The sequence below is a fragment of the Bos indicus genome, chromosome 4 (genome assembly GCF_029378745.1).
Source record: "Bos indicus isolate NIAB-ARS_2022 breed Sahiwal x Tharparkar chromosome 4, NIAB-ARS_B.indTharparkar_mat_pri_1.0, whole genome shotgun sequence".
In the NCBI taxonomy this organism is placed as follows: Eukaryota; Metazoa; Chordata; class Mammalia; order Artiodactyla; family Bovidae; genus Bos; species Bos indicus.
The window spans coordinates 63,628,880-63,650,970 of NC_091763.1; the positions used below are offsets into that span (position 1 = coordinate 63,628,880).

At 39.7% G+C, this 22,091-nt stretch overlaps 1 protein-coding gene and 1 non-coding gene across 5 annotated transcripts in view; one reads left to right on the top strand and one right to left on the bottom strand.

Moving 5' to 3' along the window:
• Nucleotides 1-22,091, bottom strand: part of BBS9 (Bardet-Biedl syndrome 9) — a 478,678-nt gene that overhangs the window by 33,384 nt on the left and 423,203 nt on the right. Inside the window, exon 22 of one of the 4 annotated variants that reach the window (XR_011566256.1) lies at nucleotides 3,938-4,016. The exons of the other annotated variants lie outside the window; for them this stretch is intronic. The gene's annotated coding sequence lies outside the window, so the exon portion shown is untranslated. The remainder of the gene's footprint in view (nucleotides 1-3,937; nucleotides 4,017-22,091) is intronic. 4 annotated transcript variants of the gene reach the window in all.
• On the top strand, nucleotides 21,410-21,516 carry LOC139182868 (U6 spliceosomal RNA). Its single transcript, XR_011566429.1, has one exon. It is a non-coding gene; the product is annotated as a U6 spliceosomal RNA (small nuclear RNA).

Below are 22,091 nucleotides of genomic sequence, written 5' to 3' on the forward strand. Positions count from 1 at the left end.
AACAGTAAGGAGAAGTCACAATAATTCATTTACACAATCAAGAAATACTTTTCAAGCATACACTATATTCCAAGAACCATAAGTTTCAACATCTTTAACCTTAAGGAATTTACAGCCTAGAGGGGAAAGCTGAGAGTAAAACAACAATTCTAACACACTGGAGTAAGTGCTATGATAGGGATATGTTATAAGGGCATGTAGGAAAAACACAAAGTGTTTATTTGGTGAATGGGAGGAAGGAAGTGGATATGTCAGAGCTTCTGGAGGAAATATTATGCAAACCAAAATGCGAAGGTAAATGGGGAACTGGCTGGGCAAAAGTACTAAGGTAGGAAGAGGCAGGAACTGCAAACATGAAGGCTTGTCCAAATGTTTAGAGTAAAAAAACTCAGCTTGTTCAGGTCATGGAATGGGAGACAAGGCTAGAAAAGCAGGCAGTGCTGAGCGCATGAGGTGAGGAAGAGCCTGTTACCATGGTGAGGAATCTGGACTTAATCCTAGAAACAATGGGAGCCACAGAAGTTAAGATCTAAGCCAAGGGGTTTCCGTATACATAGAGTGAAATGCAGACAATGTATTGAAGAAGACAGAGTAGGGGAAATGAGAACAGGCTGCTGCAACAATACAAAGGTAGCTACAGTAGTGACCTGGTGGCAGTGGAAATAGAATTGGTTTGAGATGAAATTTTATGAGTTAAATGGAGTCTCGCTGGGGCAACTAAATTGGTGGCAGTATTAATGCTGAGACATGAAATATTGGGTTGGCCAAAAAGGTCATTCAGATTTTTCTGTAATGTCTTTTGGAAAAATCTGAACGACCTTTTGGGCCTACTTGATACAAAGAGAAGGCTAGAGTAGGGTGAGATATGGCATATGATGACTTTACTTTCTGAAAATGTTGAGTTTACAGTGCATATGTCACACTTAAGTGAAGAAGGCCAATGAATGTTTGGATGTATGGACCTAGAGCTTGGGAGAATGTGGCCAGGACACAAATCTGGAAGTCATCAGCATATGGAAAGTAACTAATGACAGAAATTAAAATCAGCCAGGCAGTAATAAGAGAGCCAAGCACAGAACCTGAAGGAATATCAACTTTTCAGGTTAAATAGAAGAAGAGGGGGCCACAAAAGAGGCTGAGAAGGAACAGTCACTGAGATGAGACAACCAGCAGAGAGTAGTAGTGCCTCATGTAGTTATTTTTCTTGTGTTCTTAAATCGTAGCTGTTTATACTCTTAACATGAAGGATCTAATATTTGTTCTTGCAATTTTCTTTGGAAAAATGTATCTCTAATTTGTCAAGTGCACATTCTTCTTCAGTGAAATTTTAAGCCAATTTAGAATCTTTCATTTGAAAGTTTTGTCTTCATATTAAAAACATATGTATTTTATAACCTTTGGCAAAAAATACACTGTATACACACAGTAACGACTCACTAATTCACTTTGTTTTAAAAAAATGACTGATAATAACCAGAGCTATCAAAACAGCAAACAAGTATTTAAATTTGAAAGACACTAATTCTTTTCTCTCTACCTTCCAAATCATAGATACTATTTCAAAACAAAACAACAGAGTACCTCTTCTTAAATTTTTAGGTGAGGAAGTCCTTATTAGAAATTCTTGGCCCTCTTTATTACATGGGAACTTTAAGGCTCATGTTACTCTCAAAATTTACTCTCTAGCAGGAAAGAACTTACAATTCTGACCGTAAGTTATTTCCTGAAAGACCTTTATATATTAAGGATGTGTAATACATACACAGAGATACACATACATATATATTGCAATATAAGCTCTCTCAAAATTAGCAAAAGTACAGATATCTTTTTCAAGAAACATTCCTGACATTACTGCTTAGCATTTTGTCATCACCAACCTAATATTATTTATTGCTATTTAGTCACTAAGTCATGTTGGACTCTTTTGCAACTCCATGGAGTGTATACCAATATCTAAACAATAATGAGAACCAATCTTTCTCATCAGTATATATCAATATTGTGTCTATATAGACATACATGAATGGGTAAAGGATATAGTAAAGTCTGTGACCCATAGGCAGAAATCAACAGAATCCACATCTAAAGGAAACAGACATTTGGAGATAAAACTGGCCCAGATGTTATCAGCAGACCATACTCCCTATGCTTATTTCCAATAATACATAAAGTGATACAAATAAGATCTTGGGACATAGTCCCTTCCACTTACCACCTTGTGCCTGTATAAACAAACACTTTGTAGCTGCTGTCTAAGAAGTGTTCTGATTTATTTATAGCTATATTTTAGAGTCATACTTACAACAGATACTTCATCTGGAGACCTGATAGCCTTAATGCTTTGTATTGATCTGGGCTCTGCTTTCGACCCTAACTGGATACGTGTTGCTATGCAAGTCTCCAAGTCAGCCCCAAGGATGGGCTGTTAAAAGTTCAATAATTACACGCATGTCTTTCTCCTTCACTGGCAAGAGAATATCCAGAATATTCAATATTTAGTCCAGCTGGACTAAATATAGAAATTCAAAACAGTCTCTTCTCTCTTCATGTATCATGGAAAAAACAAACAAAAAAGAAAGGGGATCAAGAGAAAGAACAGAAGAAAATAAACTGTTGAATAGCATCATTTTGTTGACTGTGATGGACTGAGGACAGAGGAAGTCATTAAGTGGTACTTATGCACTTTTAGACAGCTTACCAAGGTCTTAGTCAATAAATAGGTACTAGCTTATTTCTCTTTAAACCATATTTTCCTGAAACTCTACTAAGCAACTTATATGACAAGACCAGGCTTCCTCTTACCAAGTAGGCAAACGTGTGCATGTGTACTCAGTCACTTCAGTTGTGTCCAACTCTTTATGACCCTACGGACTGTAGCCCACTGGGCTCCTTTGTCCTTGGGATTCTCTAGGCAAGAAGACTGGAGTGGGTTGCCATGCCCTCCTCAAGAGGATCTTCCCAACCCAGGGATCCAACCCACATCTCCTGCATCTCCTGCATTGCACACAGATTGTTTACTGCTGTGCCACTGGGAAAGCCCATAGGCAAACACAGTGGGTCAGAAATGACTCAAAGTTAGAGACCCCAGAAAGCAGGATAAGTGGTAAAAATAGGTAGTTCTACATCAAACTATCTCAAATACTATAGGGAGGGCAGACGGCAAGAGGAATTACTGAGCATCTATTCTGAATGAGATACTAGGTTAAGGTACTTTATGCATGTTATCTTTGTTGATATTTCAGTATGTTTGTAAATTAAGCATTATAGTCATTATAGTCTAGTATCAAAATGATACTAGAAATGGTACTGGAATGGATACATGTATATGTACATGTATCCAGCTGAGTCCCTTCCTGTTCACCTGAAAGTACCACAACATTGTTAACTGGCTATACCACAATACAAAATAAAAAGTTTAAAGTTACAAAAAAAAGGAAAGAAATGACACTAGAGCAAATGATATACAGTTACTAGGTAGAATCTGCGGAGAAGGCAATGGCACCCCACTCCAGTACTCTTGCCTGGAAAATCCCATGGATGGAGGAGCCTGGTAGGCCGTAGTCCATGGGGTCGCGAAGAGTCGGACAGGACTGAGCGACTTCCCTTTCACTTTTCACTTTCCTGCATTGGAGAAGGAAATGGCAACCCGCTCCAGTGTTCTTGCCTGGAGAATCCCAGGGACGGGGCAGCCTTGTGGGCTGCTGTCTATGGGGTCGCACAACTGAAGTGACTTAGCAGCAGCAGCAGCAGCAGGTAGAATCTGGATTTGAAAGAGTTCTTCTCATACCAGCCCTTAAGCTGTTTTCACTTTCCCATGTAGCCTCACCCATCACTCGATGCAAATATTTCCTTCTGATGTTATAGCTACACTGTAGTCTGCAGCCAGAGATTCTTAAGCATGAGTTCCAAAAAATCAATACAAATCATTCTTTACCTCAAAAAGAGAGATTATCTCCCAGCAATGAGTTCAGTTTTTGGAGAAACAGGCTGGATCTGCTTTCAATCTCAAATGCCTGGTAAGGCAACATAGAAATATTTGTGAGATTGTTATTCTCATCATATTATGAGCACACATTACATTTTTACCTCTTTTCCAGAATAAATTGATCAGGGCTTTAAAGTCACAGCCAAGAATTTCTTTATGTAATCTTCCATGGAAGTTTTTAGCACATCTGACGCAAAAAGGAATAAATCATTTTCCATCATCATCATCATAATAAAAGAAAAAATCACCATGAGCAGAGCATTTCCCATGGGCCAGGTCCCATGCTATCTTACATGCATTATGTAATCAGTCCTCACAATGCTACCATTGTATCACTTAAGGAGACAAAGTCTCAGAAGGATTAATTACTTGTTCAAAGTCACATGGCAAGTAAGTGGTTGACTAGAACACAAATTCTTGTCAGCCTGTCTCCACCTTGATTGTCCAAAAACATATCCCCTCCAACTAATTATATGTTGCCTACCTTATATTAAAATGCCTTCCAATATTAAAATGTAAGAGGTATTATAAGTGAGAGTTACAAATATGATGATACACGAGCAGAAAGTAGATAGTGTAAGAACAGAACCATAGTTGGTAAATTACATTATAGTAATGTTGTTTTAGTCGCTGAGTCACGTCGGATTCTTTTGTGACTCCATGGACAAGTCAGCAAGGCTCCTCTGACAATGGGATTTTCCAGGCAAGAATGCTGGAGTGGATTACCATGCCTTCCTCCAGGGGATCTTCCTGACCCAGGGATCGAACCCATGTCTCCTACCCTGGCAGGTGAATTCTTTTTCACTGAGTCACCTGGGAAGCCCCATAGTAATTTTAATAAAAATGCAAGTAAAAGAAATCTCTCCCCTCCACTCTATCCCTCCCTCCTTTCTTTCCCTCCCCTCCTCATTTCCCAATAAAACAGAGAGGAGACAACAGAATACTTTCCTGATCTTTAAAGTAAAACAGTAATATAATGAAATGCATTCTTAAATTAATGAATTCCAGGCAAGATTCTTTTAATCTTTCAAAGCTAAAATGAATAAAGCATAAGTTCCAGGAAGAATTTGGCCTTACTGGTAACAGCATACTGAGGTCTGAAGTTGTAGGCTAGTTTCTTTCTCAGACACTCAATCATGCAAAAGGACCCACCATAAACAGCGCTTCTTCGAAGCACTTACTTTGCAACTCATGACTTCACTTTACCAATGATGCAGGTTGGCACAGATATCATGTAGCACTCCTACTCAGGCATTCCTTCCCTTCACCATCCTTTACAGTATGCACTGTGGCTAAACTGACCCGTACGTGCAACTCAATAGGCATGGAAGATTGAGTTATTCACATGAGAATCAATTTTACATTAAAATAAAAAGTTTCTTTTAAAGAGTCGGGTAAGAGGCCAAAAATACACACCATTTCTTTGAAGCAAAAGCACCTTTCTAAGACAGAGGGTTGTTGTAAAATAGGCCCTAAAAATGTTATCAAAATTCAATTTTCTAATTACTGTCTTGATTTCAAATCAGAATAATGTCAGAACTGGCTCAAACAGAATGATTTTTTGTTTTCCACGTAGACTTTACTTCCTGTGTTTGTGGGAACTGTAAATTCTTTTAAAAGCAGTCTCTTAGGATGACAGTCATAGGATGACAATAAATTAAAAGCAAACAACTACTACTAATCCTAACAATAAATCTATTTTTAGATTTTAGGTTCCAGTGGTCTTTACCTGGGTTTAAAATTGAAGTAAAATATATAGATGCCATAAATCTGGGAGCTTAAATCTAAGTATCAATATATATCCTTGCAAATGATTTTATTATTGACCTGAACTTGTCATTTTGACCCTAGAGATGACATAACACACCTGAAGTACTGTTTTGACAGTGTTTCTGATTTACACATCGAAGGCCCATTGCAGTTGCCTCAGTTCAGTTCAGTTCAGTTGCTCAGTCGTGTCCAACTCTTTGCGACCCCATGAATCACAGCACGCCAGGCCTCCCTGTCTATCACCAACTCCCAGAGTTCACTCAGACTCACGTCCATCAAGTCAGTAATGTCATCCAGCCATCTCATCCTCTGGCGTCCCCTTCTCCTCCTGCCCCCAATCCCTCCCAGCATCAGAGTCTTTTCCAATGAGTCAACTCTTCACATGAGGAGGCCAAAGTATTGGAGTTTCAGCTTTAGCATCAGTCCTTCCAAAGAACACCCAGGGCTGATCTCCTTTAGAATGGACTGGTTGGATCTCCTTGCAGTCCAAGGGATTCTCAAGAGTCTTCTCCAACACCACAGTTCAAAAGCATCAATTCTTCAGTGCTCAGCTTTCTTCACAGTCCAACTCTCATATCCATACATGACCACTGGAAAAACCATAGCCTTGACTAGACGGACCTTTGTTGGTAAAGTAATGTCTCTGCTTTTCAATATGCTATCTAGGTTGGTCATAACTTTCCTTCCAAGGAGTAAGCGTCTTTTAATTTCATGGCTGCAGTCACCATCTGCAGTGATTTTGGAGCCCCCAAAAATAAAGTCTGACACTGTTTCCACTATTTCCCCATCTATTTCCCATCTATTTTCTCCTTTCTCATTTCCATTGCTCCTATCACTAAGTTTTCAAGACATAAGGCTTTTTAAGTTTGTGTGGTGAGCCGTTTCAAGTTTAGTTTAGAATACAGGACTGTGACTTATAAAAGGGACACACTTGCTTTAATGGAAGCCAATTAACTTAATTTGAGGGGAAGATGGCATTCTCTCCTGTCTGTAGACTGAAACTTTGGTCAACTGGTATCTTTTCAGAGAAGCAGGAGAAAGGAACATTTCATTTCCTTCTGGGTAGTTGCAGTTAATTCTAAATAGTCCTAGGTAACAGACATGTACATTGAAAAAGAACTCTGTCCTTAATGAAGCTTCCAGAAGTGATTACTAATAACGTTTAAAATCCTCTACTGAGTACTACAGAGACTTAATATTCAGTCCACCTGCCATGAATACCAATTTCTCCCTTTGATTTTTAGGATAAATTTAAGGGCCAATTAGATTCTCATTGAAATACCCTGTATGGCACTGCTACATAGAAGACAGAGTATTATTAATATAATCTTCAATTAATAGAAGGAAACATAATACTGCTTATATGCCTATTTTGAGTTTGAAGTTACTTTGAAGTTACAGTAATTTCAATGACATTTTTTATTTATAGTGAAGGACTATTCCTGAAGGATCAGACTATGTAGAATTGCAAAGTTGTCAAATTAATAATACCCATGTCTCCTCAAATCATAGGCAGTGGATAGTAACATGTCATGAGGAATCACTGAATTAACAGCATAGACATCAACAGAAATTCTTATCATGTTTATATTACAAATTTGAGTCACTTCTTATTCTGGAATTTTATAGTTGTTTATTTTTTACTAAGAGATCTTAACTATGATATTTCCCTGTTGAAGGATCACAAATTAAAGCATTTTTTTTTCTTTTTTTATATTTATTTATTTTTTTAATTTAATTTTATTTTTAAACTTTACATAATTGTATTAGTTTTGCCAAATATCAAAATGAATCTGCCTTCACTTGATCACATCACTTGTTTTCTTCTTGCTCCGCTTCCTCTTCTCTCTTGTATTGTTGTTTAACTTCATCTTCAGCCACACCTATTATTATCTCCTTTCTAATTTTCATGGAGAAGTTCCTATTTTTAGGAGGAAGACAGTTGTATTTTTAATTTTTCAGCTAATCTTCCTTTTCATATTACTTCCAAGTTCTTATCTCAGATTCCAAAAAAAGATTAATGTTCCATGAACACTGGAAATTTGTAGCTTCTGTCAATGCTACTGCCTCTAGGATCTGAGAAAGGCAAAAGAAAATGAGAATACTGTCCCCTTCCCTCCATCCCTGAGCTATCCTGGCACAGCAGTGAGTAGATCTGGGACTCTAAAACACTGTAGTTGTGGCCACATGAAATGTATACATGAAGAAGCAAGAAATAAGACAAGAAAATCATTTCACTCTTAAATATGTAAATTGGTGTCTTGCTGTAGCTCACTGTTTGCTGAACTCAGGATAGGCAAACCGAGAGCAGGGAAGCTAGAAGAAAACTCAGAAGAGCCGTAGGAACTACAGATGTGTTTATTCTCTACAGGCTGGTACAGCAGCTACAGCAGCAACAGATATGCTGTATTTTCTCCTCGCGTGGTTGACCCAGTGAACGCAGCCATAATGCAGCCGCAAGGGCTTTTCAGGTGGTGCTCATATATGCGCACCGCACAAAGCAGTCTAAGCGAGTACCTTGTGACACACATCCACAGTGCTTTAAGTGATCTCAGCTGTTACATAACCATGTATTTACGAAACGTGGGCCAAGAGAGCCTGACCATGCCATTGTGGCTAATTTGCTCTTTCCCTACAATTGGGGAGGGAGGGTACTGGTCAGCTGTAGCAGATCGCTTGCAGAGATGAAGAATCCCATAACTGTGAGGCTCTTTACAAGTGTGTCCATTGATTCTTTTTCAATGTGTTAAGTGGCTTACTAAGGTTATACAGATTGGTAGACTGAAAAAATAAGCTGCAGGATTAAAATGACAGAACTGAAATGTATGGTCCCTGATACTTGCTGCAATAAGAACAATGAAAGTTTTCAAAGGAAGAGTCTCCAAGAAAGGCAAGAGAAGAAAAAGGCAAGACTGGGTCCATTTAGCATTAGAAAGAGCTGCCTGGAGGAAGTCAGACATCTTCAATTACAAATAGGGGGGGTGGGTGCTGGTGAGTTATTTTTTATTTCCACTGAAGTCAGGACAAAAGGAAATGAGTTTAAATTACAACAGGCGGGATTAAAGTTAGACATTAAGGAAAAAAACCTTCCTGATGAGAAGACTGGTGAGATAATGGAACACATAATTGAGAGGGCTGTGGAAGCCTATCCCTGGAGATGCTTAAGAATAAACATCTATCTTTTTAGGGAGATTTTAGAAACACAATGGCCTGGAGTATTAGAACGGAGACTTTTAGATTTATCTCTCAGCCCTACAATATTATTGCTTTATTTAATGAGACAGACTGTTCAGTGGTACATGCCCTGAAACTACAATGAATGGGAGGAGGGGAGGGAAGCAGGGAGCAGCGCTCTTATTTTGACTTTGCTTGGATAAAAGCAGTCTCAGAGCACCTGAATCAAAGCCTATACCCAGGTGTGGCTAATCTCATAATAGTTAATGAATGAGTCTCATAAGGATTTCCAGAGTTACAGCAAGTTTGGACCATGCTCCTTCATTAAGTAATGGGACTGTAAAAATGTCTTCTTTTAGAAAAGGAAGCAGTCAAATCATTTGTAATGTGATAAGGAGATTGAAGTAAGTCTGGTTATCTTGTTACTATCAAGAATAATCCCACATGATACCTAGACCAGTTTGGAGAACAGCCAGTTGTTCTACATTTCAGGGTCAGGAAAGAGATATAACCTATACAGAAATTCATCCAGTGCCAAGAGCCTACCATATGCAAACTCTATGCTAACAAATAGGGGTACCAAGGGCACAATACACATCCTCTACACTCAAGGAGCCCACAGCAGGGTTGCATTGCTATGCTATGCTATGCTAAGTCACTTCAGTCGTGTCCAACTCTGTGCGACCCCATAGACGGCAGCCTACCAGGCTCCCCAATCCCTGGGATTCTCCAGGCAAGAGCACTGGAGTGGGCTGCCATTTCCTTCTCCAATGCATGAAAGTGAAAAGTGAAAGCGAGCTGCTCAGTTGTGTCCAACACTTAGCGACCCCATGGACTGCAGCCTAACAGGCTCCTTCGTTCATGGGATTTTCCAAGGAAGAGTACTGGAGTGGGGTGCCATTGCCTTCTCCGTGGTTGCATTAGGGTATACCAATCTCTATAATACAATGCAATCCCATATAGGGTGCAATGGTCAAACGGGGATAGAACTATGACTCAGGGAGAGAGTGTATTCGGAGTGGGGGAAAGGCAGGAATGGTCTCAGACAATATCCGAACCGTAAAAGTTCACATGAGTCAGCCAGCTGGAATATACAAGATGGGAATCCTAGGCAGAGGACTTGTGTGCCTGAGGACAAGGGAAAAATATGCTTCCTTCTAGGAGTCTGTGGATAGCTCAGAATGGTAGCTGCCTAATTGGCAAGTACAAGCAAAAGGGCTGGAGACACAGAAGCCAGATCACAGTGGGACTCAGGAGTCATGGCAGATAACCGGCAGTTTACTGTGAAGGCAATCAGGACTTCAACTCAGGAGGGACATCATCACATCATATGCATCTGCATGGGTTGAACAAGATATGTAAATTCAACTAGCAGCATATTGGGCTGAGATTTTTCAGGACCTAGATAACGGTTGGTCAGGTGAGCATTCAACTGCCAGGCTGGTTAATCGCCTATGTCCAAGACACAGTATTATTTTTATTGGGTAAGCTGCCATCTAAAGTATCAGTCAGGCAAGCCTGCTGGTTCATCCTTCCTCTATGCCCAACAGCTAAATGATGATGTCGTAACACTATGGGCAATTCTTGGCATTTACTTCTTAAAAAAAAAAAAAAACAAAAACTAAAAACGCATAGTTGGCTAACTCCATTCTTAAAGAGCAGCTTATATCACTTGTACTCTCCTGACACCAGAAATTCAAAAAGAAAATGTCAAGAGTTACGGAGTTCTATTTTATCATCATCAAATATCCTGCGGCTTTAGAGCAATTATCATTGCGCTTTACCCATCAGCTACGCAATGTTTATTCCTGGTTTTCTACGGACACAAACATGTTTAGGAAATCAACTACAAAGATAAGTGTGGCCATTGGGGACAATTCTCGTGCTAACGATCATTTTCACCAAAAGCAGGGAGCAGGGTTATGAATCATCTGTGACCACTTATGCTTAAGCTGAATACATTAAAATTTAATGGTTTCGACACAAGAAGCCAGTCATAAGTCTGCACATCAAGGCACTAATGTGTCGGGCCTAATTGTACTTAGATGAAGTGAGTCAGGAATGCATGGCAGCCAACCATATTTTGCTGTAAAATGAAAATTATGAATCTCTAATCACAAGTGAGGATTCCTTTTATAATTCATTATTCATGGTTTAATTCACTTTAAATTATTCATTTTCTCAAATGTTATTGCTATGGCCTTTTAAACTTTTCTACTCCTCCACTTTCAAGTGATAAATGCCTGAGAACTGAGTGGTCTCAGGCCTTTGAATATAATAAAGTACTGCTTCAACATGCTGCTGGCTGTGCTCAAAACCACTCCAGACCGTGAATGCACATTGACTATTCAAGTTTAGGACTGCCACCTTTCATCTGGTCTAAGAGATAACAGGTTCATAAAAAATGTCCTATTTCAAGATTTGTCATTTCTAGTAAACCCTAAGCTTTGAAACAAGGCCTCCTCTATGATCTGGCCCCTACTCAGTTTACCAACCCCGTCCACTGTCATCCTCCCCAGTCACCTTGGCCTTCTTTCCTACTTGCTTTGCATTTCCTATTCCCTCTCTCTGGGACATCGACTGCTTCTCCCACTCTCACTCCCAAGCCCACCAAAGGCATCTTCATACAGATGGCTCCTTCCCATCTCACTGCAGATAACCTCTCTTTAGGAAGGGCTCCCCAATCCCTCCTCCCCCTGCTGGTTACTCTTTACCACACTACTTGCCTTCATATTATTCGTTATAGCTTGTAATTATCTTTTTATGTGTTTGTGTATTGCCTTCCTTCCCCACTGGGATGGTTGGTTTATTAGGGCAGAGCCTTCATCTATTTTGCTCACTTCTGTACACCTAGACTTCTGTATGATAATAAGCACATAATAAGTACTCAATAATGGTTTATATAATAAACACAATTTTAATTCCAAGAGATGATGATTAAAGTATATTTTAACCTGAAACCACCTCTTCAATTAAAGAGGTACAATTTATCCCCAATTCTCTTCACATCCTTCTATGAGCTGACCATGAGGCATCAAAGGCTCTGCCCAAGCAATCAGCAGAGTCACAGGAAGTAGAACTTGGGACAGTTTCTGGTGAAGCATTGTATCACAGACACACAGAGAAGGATACTGAGATCCTAACAGTTAGAGGTCAAGAAAAAGAAACTGAGGTTCAGAGAGGTTGAGAGAAAAACCATCTGTCTGTATTTCAGCATCCTGTATTCCGTGGAGAATTCCAAGCATCCGAGTCAACAGGAAGATCTTCAAAAAGAAAAAAGCCTGGAAGCAACTTGGAGCACTATCAACTTGGATCAACTCCTTAGAAATGCTACAAAACCATGTGTAGCTTAGTTTCAGATTGAAACCTTCTCATGGATAGAGAAAGAAGACAGACACTCTTTGCCCAGGATCACCCCTCATCAGCTGTCATGGTCCACCATAACACCGCTTTCCTTGTTAAGAGTCTCCTCTGGAAAAAATAACAACCATTAACCAGATCATTTTATGCACAGGAGTTAAATACAAAAGGAAAGGAACTAAATAGGTCAGGTTAATCAACAGTAAGTCTGTGAGTTACTGAAATATATTTTCACAATAAAAATCAAAGTCTGACTGGCACCTTTGTGCATTTTATGCTTTCTCAAATTAAGTGATGTTTCTGGCTAGCACACAATGTGTTACTACAATAAGGAAACCTTAGATTCAGACATTAAATATGAATTCATGATGATGGCCTTTTAAGTAATTCAAAAACCTATTCAAATGGAAACTGAGTGTATAATTATTAATACTAGACATTCTTGGCAAAGACAAGTAGAAAAAGTAAAAGATCTTCAGATAAGCAGTCCACTTAAGAATCTTGGGATTATTGAGAGATGACTTTATAAGCATTGAAGACAAGGTTATCAAGGTTTTTCCTTAGTAATAATAAGTTTTTTCATGACACTTTTTTGAAATATTTTTACTGGCATTTGTAGGAGACCTGAAGCCAGGAAGAAGAAAGGTAACTGGTCTTGTTATGAAATCCATGCCTAAAATGATAAAGGCTCAGAAAAGGGGATTAAGTAAATATTTGCTAAATAACTGATGAGCCAAATAAATAGAGAAATATTAAAGATTAACTTTCAACTCCCAGTCGCACATATAACCCTTTAGATTAGGCTGATTTTCTTTCAGACAGTCTTGTACTTCTCATGGCTTGCCCTTCTCATTACTTATTAAAACAAGATTTTGAAATGTCTACTGAAGTCATTCAAAAATTGCTCTTTTGGACCTTAGGTGGCTAATGTAACAATATAATTTACAGAGGATACATTATGTTGGACCTTACACCGATTCTGGGATGTTCCCAGATGCCCACCAAGAACTCCAGCAAACTGACACCTCTAAAGTCACTTTCCTGGCATCCTGAGACAAGCTTAGTGCCAGGTCTTCCAATATGAGTAGCTCATATGTCATCCCATTATGCCACCTAGCCCCAGACAGCACACCTTTAAAATAGATTTATTTAGGCTATAAACTTACCGGACAGTGCCTCTGTCTTCAAATATATTACACTGAAACAGCTGGGAAAATAAAATCCCAACTTTCCAATGCTGAAATCACTGAGGCCAATTTGAAGTATGAAGGGGCTATCAAATTCTATAACCGATGCAAATTTAGATGATGTTTTGTAATGTATTAAAGAAATAATGCACAAAAAGCAAAATATAAGACTGGCAAAACTCAAGGGTTCACTATCTTTGTGTTTTAGTCACAGTTCAGTAATACTACTCAACACAGTAAGCAGTAGAGGTTTCACAAATTTAATTCAAAAATAGTTCCAGATAGGGAACATATTCCACTAAACATCAGAGTATATCATTCACTTAATGTCAGTAAACTCACTCATTCCTGCTGCCCTGGAAGACATTCTTTATCTAATGAACCTTTGAGATTATTAAATAACCCATAAGAAATTAGTCTATATCTCAAGAAAATCCCCTAGTGACATTGGGAATAAAAATAAACAATACTACATAATGTTATAGCCTGCCGAGTGTTATCAGCTTGTATAAACAAAAATAGTAACCATGTATTTTGTGTCCACATTGAGTTTATGCTCTAGGTAAGAATGATATACAGCACATAGAGAACCAGAGAGTATAACAAAAAGTGCCAATGTGAAGTACTGACAGTAAGTACAGGGTTGAAACATACGCAATTGCAAACATTATTTTATCTATAGGAATTAGAATAATTAACTAAGGATAGAATATTCTGGGAAGGCTTCCTACAGAAAAAGTGGACATGAGATAAGCACTCAAATTAACTTGGATATAACTGAACTCATGACCTGTTTCTATCAAGCTTCATCCTCTTCCAAAGATGCCTTCTCAATGAATGGAGCACCAGCCAACTGCAACGAGCAATACAGGACCCCTCCCCAACATTTCTCTTTTCCAATTAACCCTTCTGTTCAGTTCAGTTCAGTAGATCAGTCGTGTCTGACTCCTTGCGACCCGATGGACTGCAGCATGCCAGGCCTCCCTGTCCATCACCAACTCCCAGAGTTTACCCAAACTCATGTCCACTGAGTTGATGATGCCATCCAACCATCTTATCCTCTGTCATCCCTTCTCCTGCTCTCAATCTTTCCCAGTGTCAGGGTCTTTTCAAACGAGTCAGCTCTTCGCATCAAGTGGCTAAAGTATTGGAGTTTCAGCTTCAACATCAGTCCTTCCAACACCCAGGACTGATCTCCTTTAGGATGGACTGGTTGGATCTCCTAGCAGTCCAAGGGATTCTCAAGAGTCTTCTCCAATACCACAGTTCAAAAGCATCAATTCTTTGGTGCTCAGCTTTCTTTATAGTCCAACTCTCACATCCATACATGACCACTGGAAAAACCATAACCTTGACCAGACAGACCTTTGTTGGCAAAGTAATGTCTCTGCTTTTCAATATGCTATCTAGGTTGGCCATAACTTTCCTTCCAAGGAGTAAATGTCTTTTAATTTCATGGCTGCAATCACCATCTGCAGTGATTGTGGAGCCCCCAAAAATAAAGTCTGGCACTGTTTCTATTGTTTCGCCATCTATTTGCCATGAAGTGATGGGACCAGATGCCGTGATCTTAGTTTTCTGAATGTTGAGCTTTAAGCCAACTTTTTTACTCTCCTCTTTCACTTTCACTCAACTTTCACTCAACTGGAATTCCATTACCTCCACTAGCTTTGTTCATATTGATGCCTCCTAAGGCCAACTTGACTTCACATTCCAAGATGTCTGGCTCTAGGTAGTGATCACACCATCATGATTATCTGGGTCATGAAGACTTATGTCCTATCAGTTAACAAATCTGCTCATTTTCTCTTCTGAATAAGTTCTAATGGCTATCTCTCTTCATGATTTCACTGCTACTGTCAAGTCTGAGCCTCTATAATCTCTTGCCTCATAGTATTTATCTCACTTTGTAACTGGATATCTGTATGACTGGGCTTTTCCAGCCTTTTCCAGAGGCTCTTTAGTTCTTCTTCACTTTGTGCCATAAGAGTGGTGTCATCTGCATATCTAGGGTTACTGGTATTTCTCCCAGCAATCTTGATTCCAGCTTGTGCTTCATCTAGTCCAGCGTTGCTCATGACGTACTCTGCATATAAGTTAAATAAACAGGGTGGCAATATACAGACTTGACGTACTCCTTTTCCTATTTGGAACTAGTCTGTTGTTCCATGTCCAGTTCTAACTGTTGCTTCCTGATCTGCATACAGGTTTCTCAAGAAGCAGGTCAGGTGGTCTGGTATTCCCATCTCTTGAAGAATTTTCCACAGTTTATCGTAATCCACACGGTCAGAGGCTTTGGCATAGTCAATAAAGCAGAAGTAGATGTTTTTCTGGAACTCCCTTGCCTTTTTGATGATCCAGCGGATGTTGGCAATTTGATTTCTGGTTCCTCTGCCTTGTCTAAATCTAGCTTGAACATCTGAAAGTTCACAGTTCATGTATTGCTGAAGCCTGGCTTGGAGAATGTTGAGCATTACTTTCTTTACTAGAGTGTGAGCTAAGTGCGATTGTGTGGTAGTTTGAGCATTCTTTGGCATTGCCTTTCTTTGGGATTGGAATGAAAACTGACCTTTTCCAGTCCTGTGGCCACTGCTGAGTTTTCCAAATTTGCTGGCATGTTGAGTGCACCACTTTCACAGCATCATCTTTTAGGATTTGAAATAACTCAACTAGAATTCCATCACCTCCACTAGCTTTGTTCATATCGATCCTTCTAAGGCCCACTTGAGTTCACATTCCAGGATGTCTGCCTCTAGGTGAGTGATCACACCATCGTGATTATCTGGGTCACGAAGACTTATGTCCAATCAATGAACAAATCTGTTCTTTTTCTCTTCTGAAGAAGTTCTCATGGCTATCTCTCTTCATGATTTCACTGCTACTTTCCAACTCTGAGCCTCTATAATCTCTTGCCTCATAGTATTTATCTCACTTTGTAACTGGATATCTGTATGACTGGGTTTCCTTGATGGCTAGATGGTAAAGAATCTTCCTGCAACGCAGGAGACCTGGATTCAGTCCCTGGGTTGGGTAGATCCCCTAGAGAAGGAAATGGCAACCCACTCCAGTATTCTTGCCTGGAGAATTCCAGGGACAGAGGAGCCTGGTGGGCTACAGCCCATGGGGTCTCAAAGAGTTGGACATGACTGAGTGACTAACACTCACTTTCACATCTGTATGATTATTTCATTAATTAACAAAATAGACTACATGATATACAAAATGTACTAGAACCTCAGGTAGAAATCAGTCAGCTCCCACCTCTGCCCTCATCTTGCTCCATCTTAGCAGCATGTGACAATGCTGACTTTGGAAATTCTCCCTTCTTGGCTTCCATGTGGCTCCTTTCTCACAGTTTTCCTTTTACTCATTCCTTGGCTACTTCTCTTCAATTTCCAGTGTTGGTTCCTGCCCTTCTTCCTGACCTCCAGATGCTGGAAGGCCTCAGGGTTTAGATGAGGCCTCCCTTCTCTTTTCTCTCCCCATATGAGTGAGCCGGTCCAGCTTCAAAGACTGTGACACAGGGGCTGCCATCTCCCGACAGTCTCCCTTGAGCACCAGCCCACTCAGTATTTACAGCTGGGTGCCCACTAGGCTTCACAAATGGAATAGGTCCAAGACTGAGTCTTTTACTCTGTCCTTCCTATCATCCACGTTCACACACACACACTGTTCTTCCTCCAGATTCCCTCATTTCACCAACAATACTACTTTCTAACTTGTTAGTAAAGCAGACGTTCCAGAAGTCATCTCTGCTTCCTTGTCTGACCCCTTACATGCAATCCATCACCATGTTCTACATATTCCAGACTCTGAAATAGGTCATTGTGACAACCCCCGTCATTATCACCTCTCGCCTACGTGTCTACAACAGTCTCTCTAGCTCTCCCTCTGTTTCCATTCCACCTGTTTTCCAAATCATTCTGGACACAGTAGCCATAGTAATTCTTGAAAACATAGATCAGATCACATAATTTCCCTGCTTAAAACCATTTGATGGCTTCCCACTACTCACATGTGTGTATGTGTGTGTGTGCACATGCCTGCATGCTCAGTAGCATTTGAGTCTTTGGGACCCTATGGACTATAGCCCACCAGGTTCCTCTGTCCATAGAATTTTCCAAGCAAGAATACTGGAATGGGTTGCCATTTCCTTCTCCAATGGATCTTCCTGACGCAGGGATCAAACCTGCGTCTCTTGCATCTCCTGCACTGGCAGGTGGGTTCTTTAACAATAGTGCCACTTGGGAAGCCCACTATGCATAAGGTAACACATAAATTCCTGACCATGGAATGTAAGGAAGTTCAGCAAGGAAGACAGAACATGATGTGGCTCTCCCTTCCTCATTAAGATCAAGCCATCAACTATATTTTGAATACACCAAGACCCTTCTAGCCTCCAGCCCTTTAAATTCTTTTTTCTTCAGTTTTATTAGGTATAATTAACAAAGATGTAAGAGATTTAAAGTTTACATGTGATTATTTGATATATGATATGGTGGGAGAGTATTCCCCTTGATGATTTAATTAACACATTCATTAGCTCAGATACTTACATATGTGCCTGTCTGTGTATGAATATGAACTACTCTCAGCAAATCCAGGCTTTTGAATCCTATTCTTTGAGCTTGGAATGCTACTCCCCTAGATCCTCATTTCTCATCTTCCACATCACAGAAGCCTCCCCCAATCACCCTGTATAAAGTAGCCCCCACCTGCGCAACTCTTTCAACTCCCTATTTGTTATACTGTACATAATTCAACCTGCAGTTCTCCTATTTAGCCTTACAAACTGTTTATTATCTGACTCCTATGCCAGAAGTAAGCTCCCATGAAGGTGGAAACCTCTCTTCTTGATCAGCATATTCCAATGCCCAGTACAGTGCCTGGAACATGACAAAGTATTTTTTTTAATTTTTGTTAAAAGACAAAAAAACAGTCCTATCTTCATGAAGAAAACTCCTTTCCCCCCTTGAAAAATTTTACACATGCTCATTATGCTGCTAATATTGTTCCCTACACCAAAGATGAATTATTTACAGATACTGCTATTAGCTTTATCCCAAATTTATATATAAGTGACCACAGTATCGGAGAAGGCAATGGCAACCCACTCCAGTACTCCTGCCTGGCAAATCCCATGAACGGAGGAGCCTAGTAGGCTGCAGTCCATGGGGTCGCTAGGAGTCGGACACAACTGAGCGACTTCACTTTCACTTTTCACTTTCATGCACTGGAGAAGGAAATGGCAACCCACTCCAGTGTTCTTGCCTGGAGAATCCCAGGGATGGGGGAGCCTGGTGGGCTGCTGTCTACGGGGTCGCACAGAGTCGGACATGACTGAAGCGACTTAGCAGCAGCAGCAGCAGACCACAGTATAATTGGTATAATTTGTAAGTCTGGAGGGGAAGAAAAAGAATAGAGTCGATGTAATATAGCAGAGGAAAACTGGGCAAAGTTTAGAAATGAGAAAGTAACACCAGAAAGTAAAGGTGGACTGTTTACCACGGCGCCTGTAGCAACTAGAACAGTGCCTCAAACATACTACACACTCAACAGAAATTTCACTTTGGGGTCTCAATCTGGCTTTATCCATGACATGTTTTTAAAATGGAAATGGTGTATGAAGTTTATAATTTATAAATTTATAAAGTGTAAAAATTATCAATGATTTTCCATGAGATAACATGTCAAGTTTTAAAATTTAGCAGCCTTATATTTTATCTAATTTTGAAAGGAAAGATTTTTTTATCTCTTAAAAAAATAAAAACAGGTAACAATATTAGGTAACTTGTCTCCTATATATGACTAAATGTCCCATTGACAAAGTATGCTGTATCAAACTTTATTTTTTCATTAGTTCAGTTCAGTTCAGTTCGGTCACTCAGTCATGTCCAACTCTTTGCAACCCCATGGGCTGCAGCACACCAGGCTTCCCTGTCCATCACCAACTCCCAGAGCTGACTCAAACTCATGTCCATTGAGTCAGTGATGCCATCCAACCATTTCATCCTGTCCTCCCCTTCTCCTCCCACCTTCAATCTTTCCCAGCATTAGGGTCTTTACCAATGAGTCAGTTCTTCCCATTAGATGGCCAAAGTATTGGAGTTTCAGTTCAGCATCAGTCCTTCCAATGAATATTCAGGACTGATTTCTTTTAGGACGGACTGGTTGGATCTCCTTGCAGTCCAAGGGATTCTCAAGAGTCTTTCTCCAACACCACAGTGCAAAAGTATCAATTCTTCGGTGCTCAGCTTTCTTTATAGTCCAACTCTCATATCCATACATAACTACGGGAAAAACCATAGCTTTGACTAGATGGACCTTTGTTGGTAAAGTAATGTCTCTGCTTTTCAATATGCCGTCTAGCTTGGTTATAACTTTTCTTCCAGGGAGCAAGTGTCTTTTAATTTCATGGCTGCAATCACCATCTGCAGTGATTTTGGAGCCCAGAAAAATAAAATGTGACACTGTTTCCACTGTTTCCCCATCTATTTGCCATGAAGTGATGGGACCAGATGCCATGACCTTAGTTTTCGGAATGTTGAGCTTTAAGCCAACTTTTTCACTCTCCTCTTTCACTTTCATCAAGAGGCTCTTTAGTTCTTCTTCACTTTCTGCCATAAGGGTGGTGTCATCTGCATATCTGAGGTTATTGATATTTCTCCCAGCAATCTTGATTCCAGCTTGTGCTTCCTCCAGCCCAGTGTTTCTCATGATGTACTCTGCATATAAGTTAAATAAGCAGGGTGACAATACACAGCCTTGATGTACTCCTTTCCCTATTTGGAACCAGTCTGTTGTTCCATGTCCAGTTCTAACGGTAGCTTCCTGACTTACATACAGATTTCTCAAGAGGCAGCTCAGGTGGTCTGGTATTCCCATCTCTTGAAGAATTTTCCACAGTTTATTGTGATCCACACAGACAAAGCCTTTAGCGTAGTCAATAAAACAGAAGTAGGTGGTTTTCTGGAATGCTCTTGCTGTTTTGATGACCCAACTGATGTTGGCAATTTGATCTCTGGTTCCTCTGCCTTTTCTAAATCCAGCTTGAACATCTGGAAGTTCACGGTTCATGTAATGATGAAGACTGACTTGGAGAATTTTGAGCATTACTTTGCTAGCATGTGAGATGAGTGCAATTGTGCAATAGTTTGGGCATTCTTGGCATTGACTTTCTTTGGGATTGGAATGAAAACTGACCTTTTCCAGTCCTGTGGTCACTGCTGAGTTTTCCAAATTTGCTCGCATACTGAGTGAAACCCACCAAACTTCACACATGAACCCTTGGTATCTGCCATTCCATTGGCTTATAACTAGTAAGCTGGAGCCCTGCATGCCTTGCCATACTACTCACTGCTGCTACTGCTACTGCTAAGTCACTTCAGTCGTCTCTGACTCTGTGCAACTCTATAGGCAGCAGCCCACCAGGCTCCGCCGTCCCTGGGATTCTCCAGGCAAGAAAACTGGAGTAAGGTGCCATTGCCTTCTCTGTTACTACTCACTAGTACAATGTATGTATTTACTTCTTGTTTTATGGGGTTTAAACTTGATTCTTGTTTTATGGGCTTTAAAGCCATAAATATCTTAGAACAAAAGCCAAAAATATCTTAAAACAACCAATATGCAAATACTTATACTAAATAAAAATCTTCCTATCAGTATTAGAATAATTCACAGCTTCTGAAGCTGGAGATTGATATCATATTTTTCAGGAACATTTTACACATGACATGGAGTATTGCTCAGAAAGCAGATTTGAGAGAAATACAAAAATTCTAACCAAAATATATTTATTTTTAAATAAAAAATAAAATTTTTTAATAAAAAAATTTTAAATAAAAATTTTAATAAAATAAATAAATAAAATTTTAAAATAAAAATCAAACATTTTAAAAACAAAAAGCTACCTTTTAAAAAGCATAGAGTTGTGCTCGCTTCGGCAGCACATATACTAAAATTGGAACAATACAGAGAAGATTAGCATGGCCCCTGCACAAGGATGACATGCAAATTCGTGAAGCATTCCATATTTTTTTCACAGCAGGGTCCTCTATAACCCACCTCCCAGAATATTGGAAATAAAAGCAAAAATAAACAAATGGGACCTAATTAAAATTAAAAGCTTCTGCACAACAAAGGAAACTATAAGCAAGGTGAAAAGGCAGCCTTCAGAACGGGAGAAAATAATAGCAAATGAAGCAACTGACAAACAACTAATCTCAAAAATATACAAGCAACTCCTGCAGCTCAATTCCAGAAAAATAAACGACCCAATCAAAAAATGGGCCAAAGACCTAAATAGACATTTCTCCAAAGAAGACATACAGATGGCTAACAAACACATGAAAAGATGTTCAACATCACTCATCATCAGAGAAATGCAAATCAAAACCATAATGAGGTACCATTTCACGCCAGTCAGAATGGCTGCGATCCAAAAGTCTACAAGCAATAAAAGCTGGAGACGGTGTGGAGAAAAGGGAACCCTCTTACACTGTTGGTGGGAATGAAAACTAGTACAGCCACTATGGAGAACAGTGTGGAGATTCCTTAAAAAACTGGAAATAGAACTGCCTTATGATCCAGCAATCCCACTGCTGGGCATACAC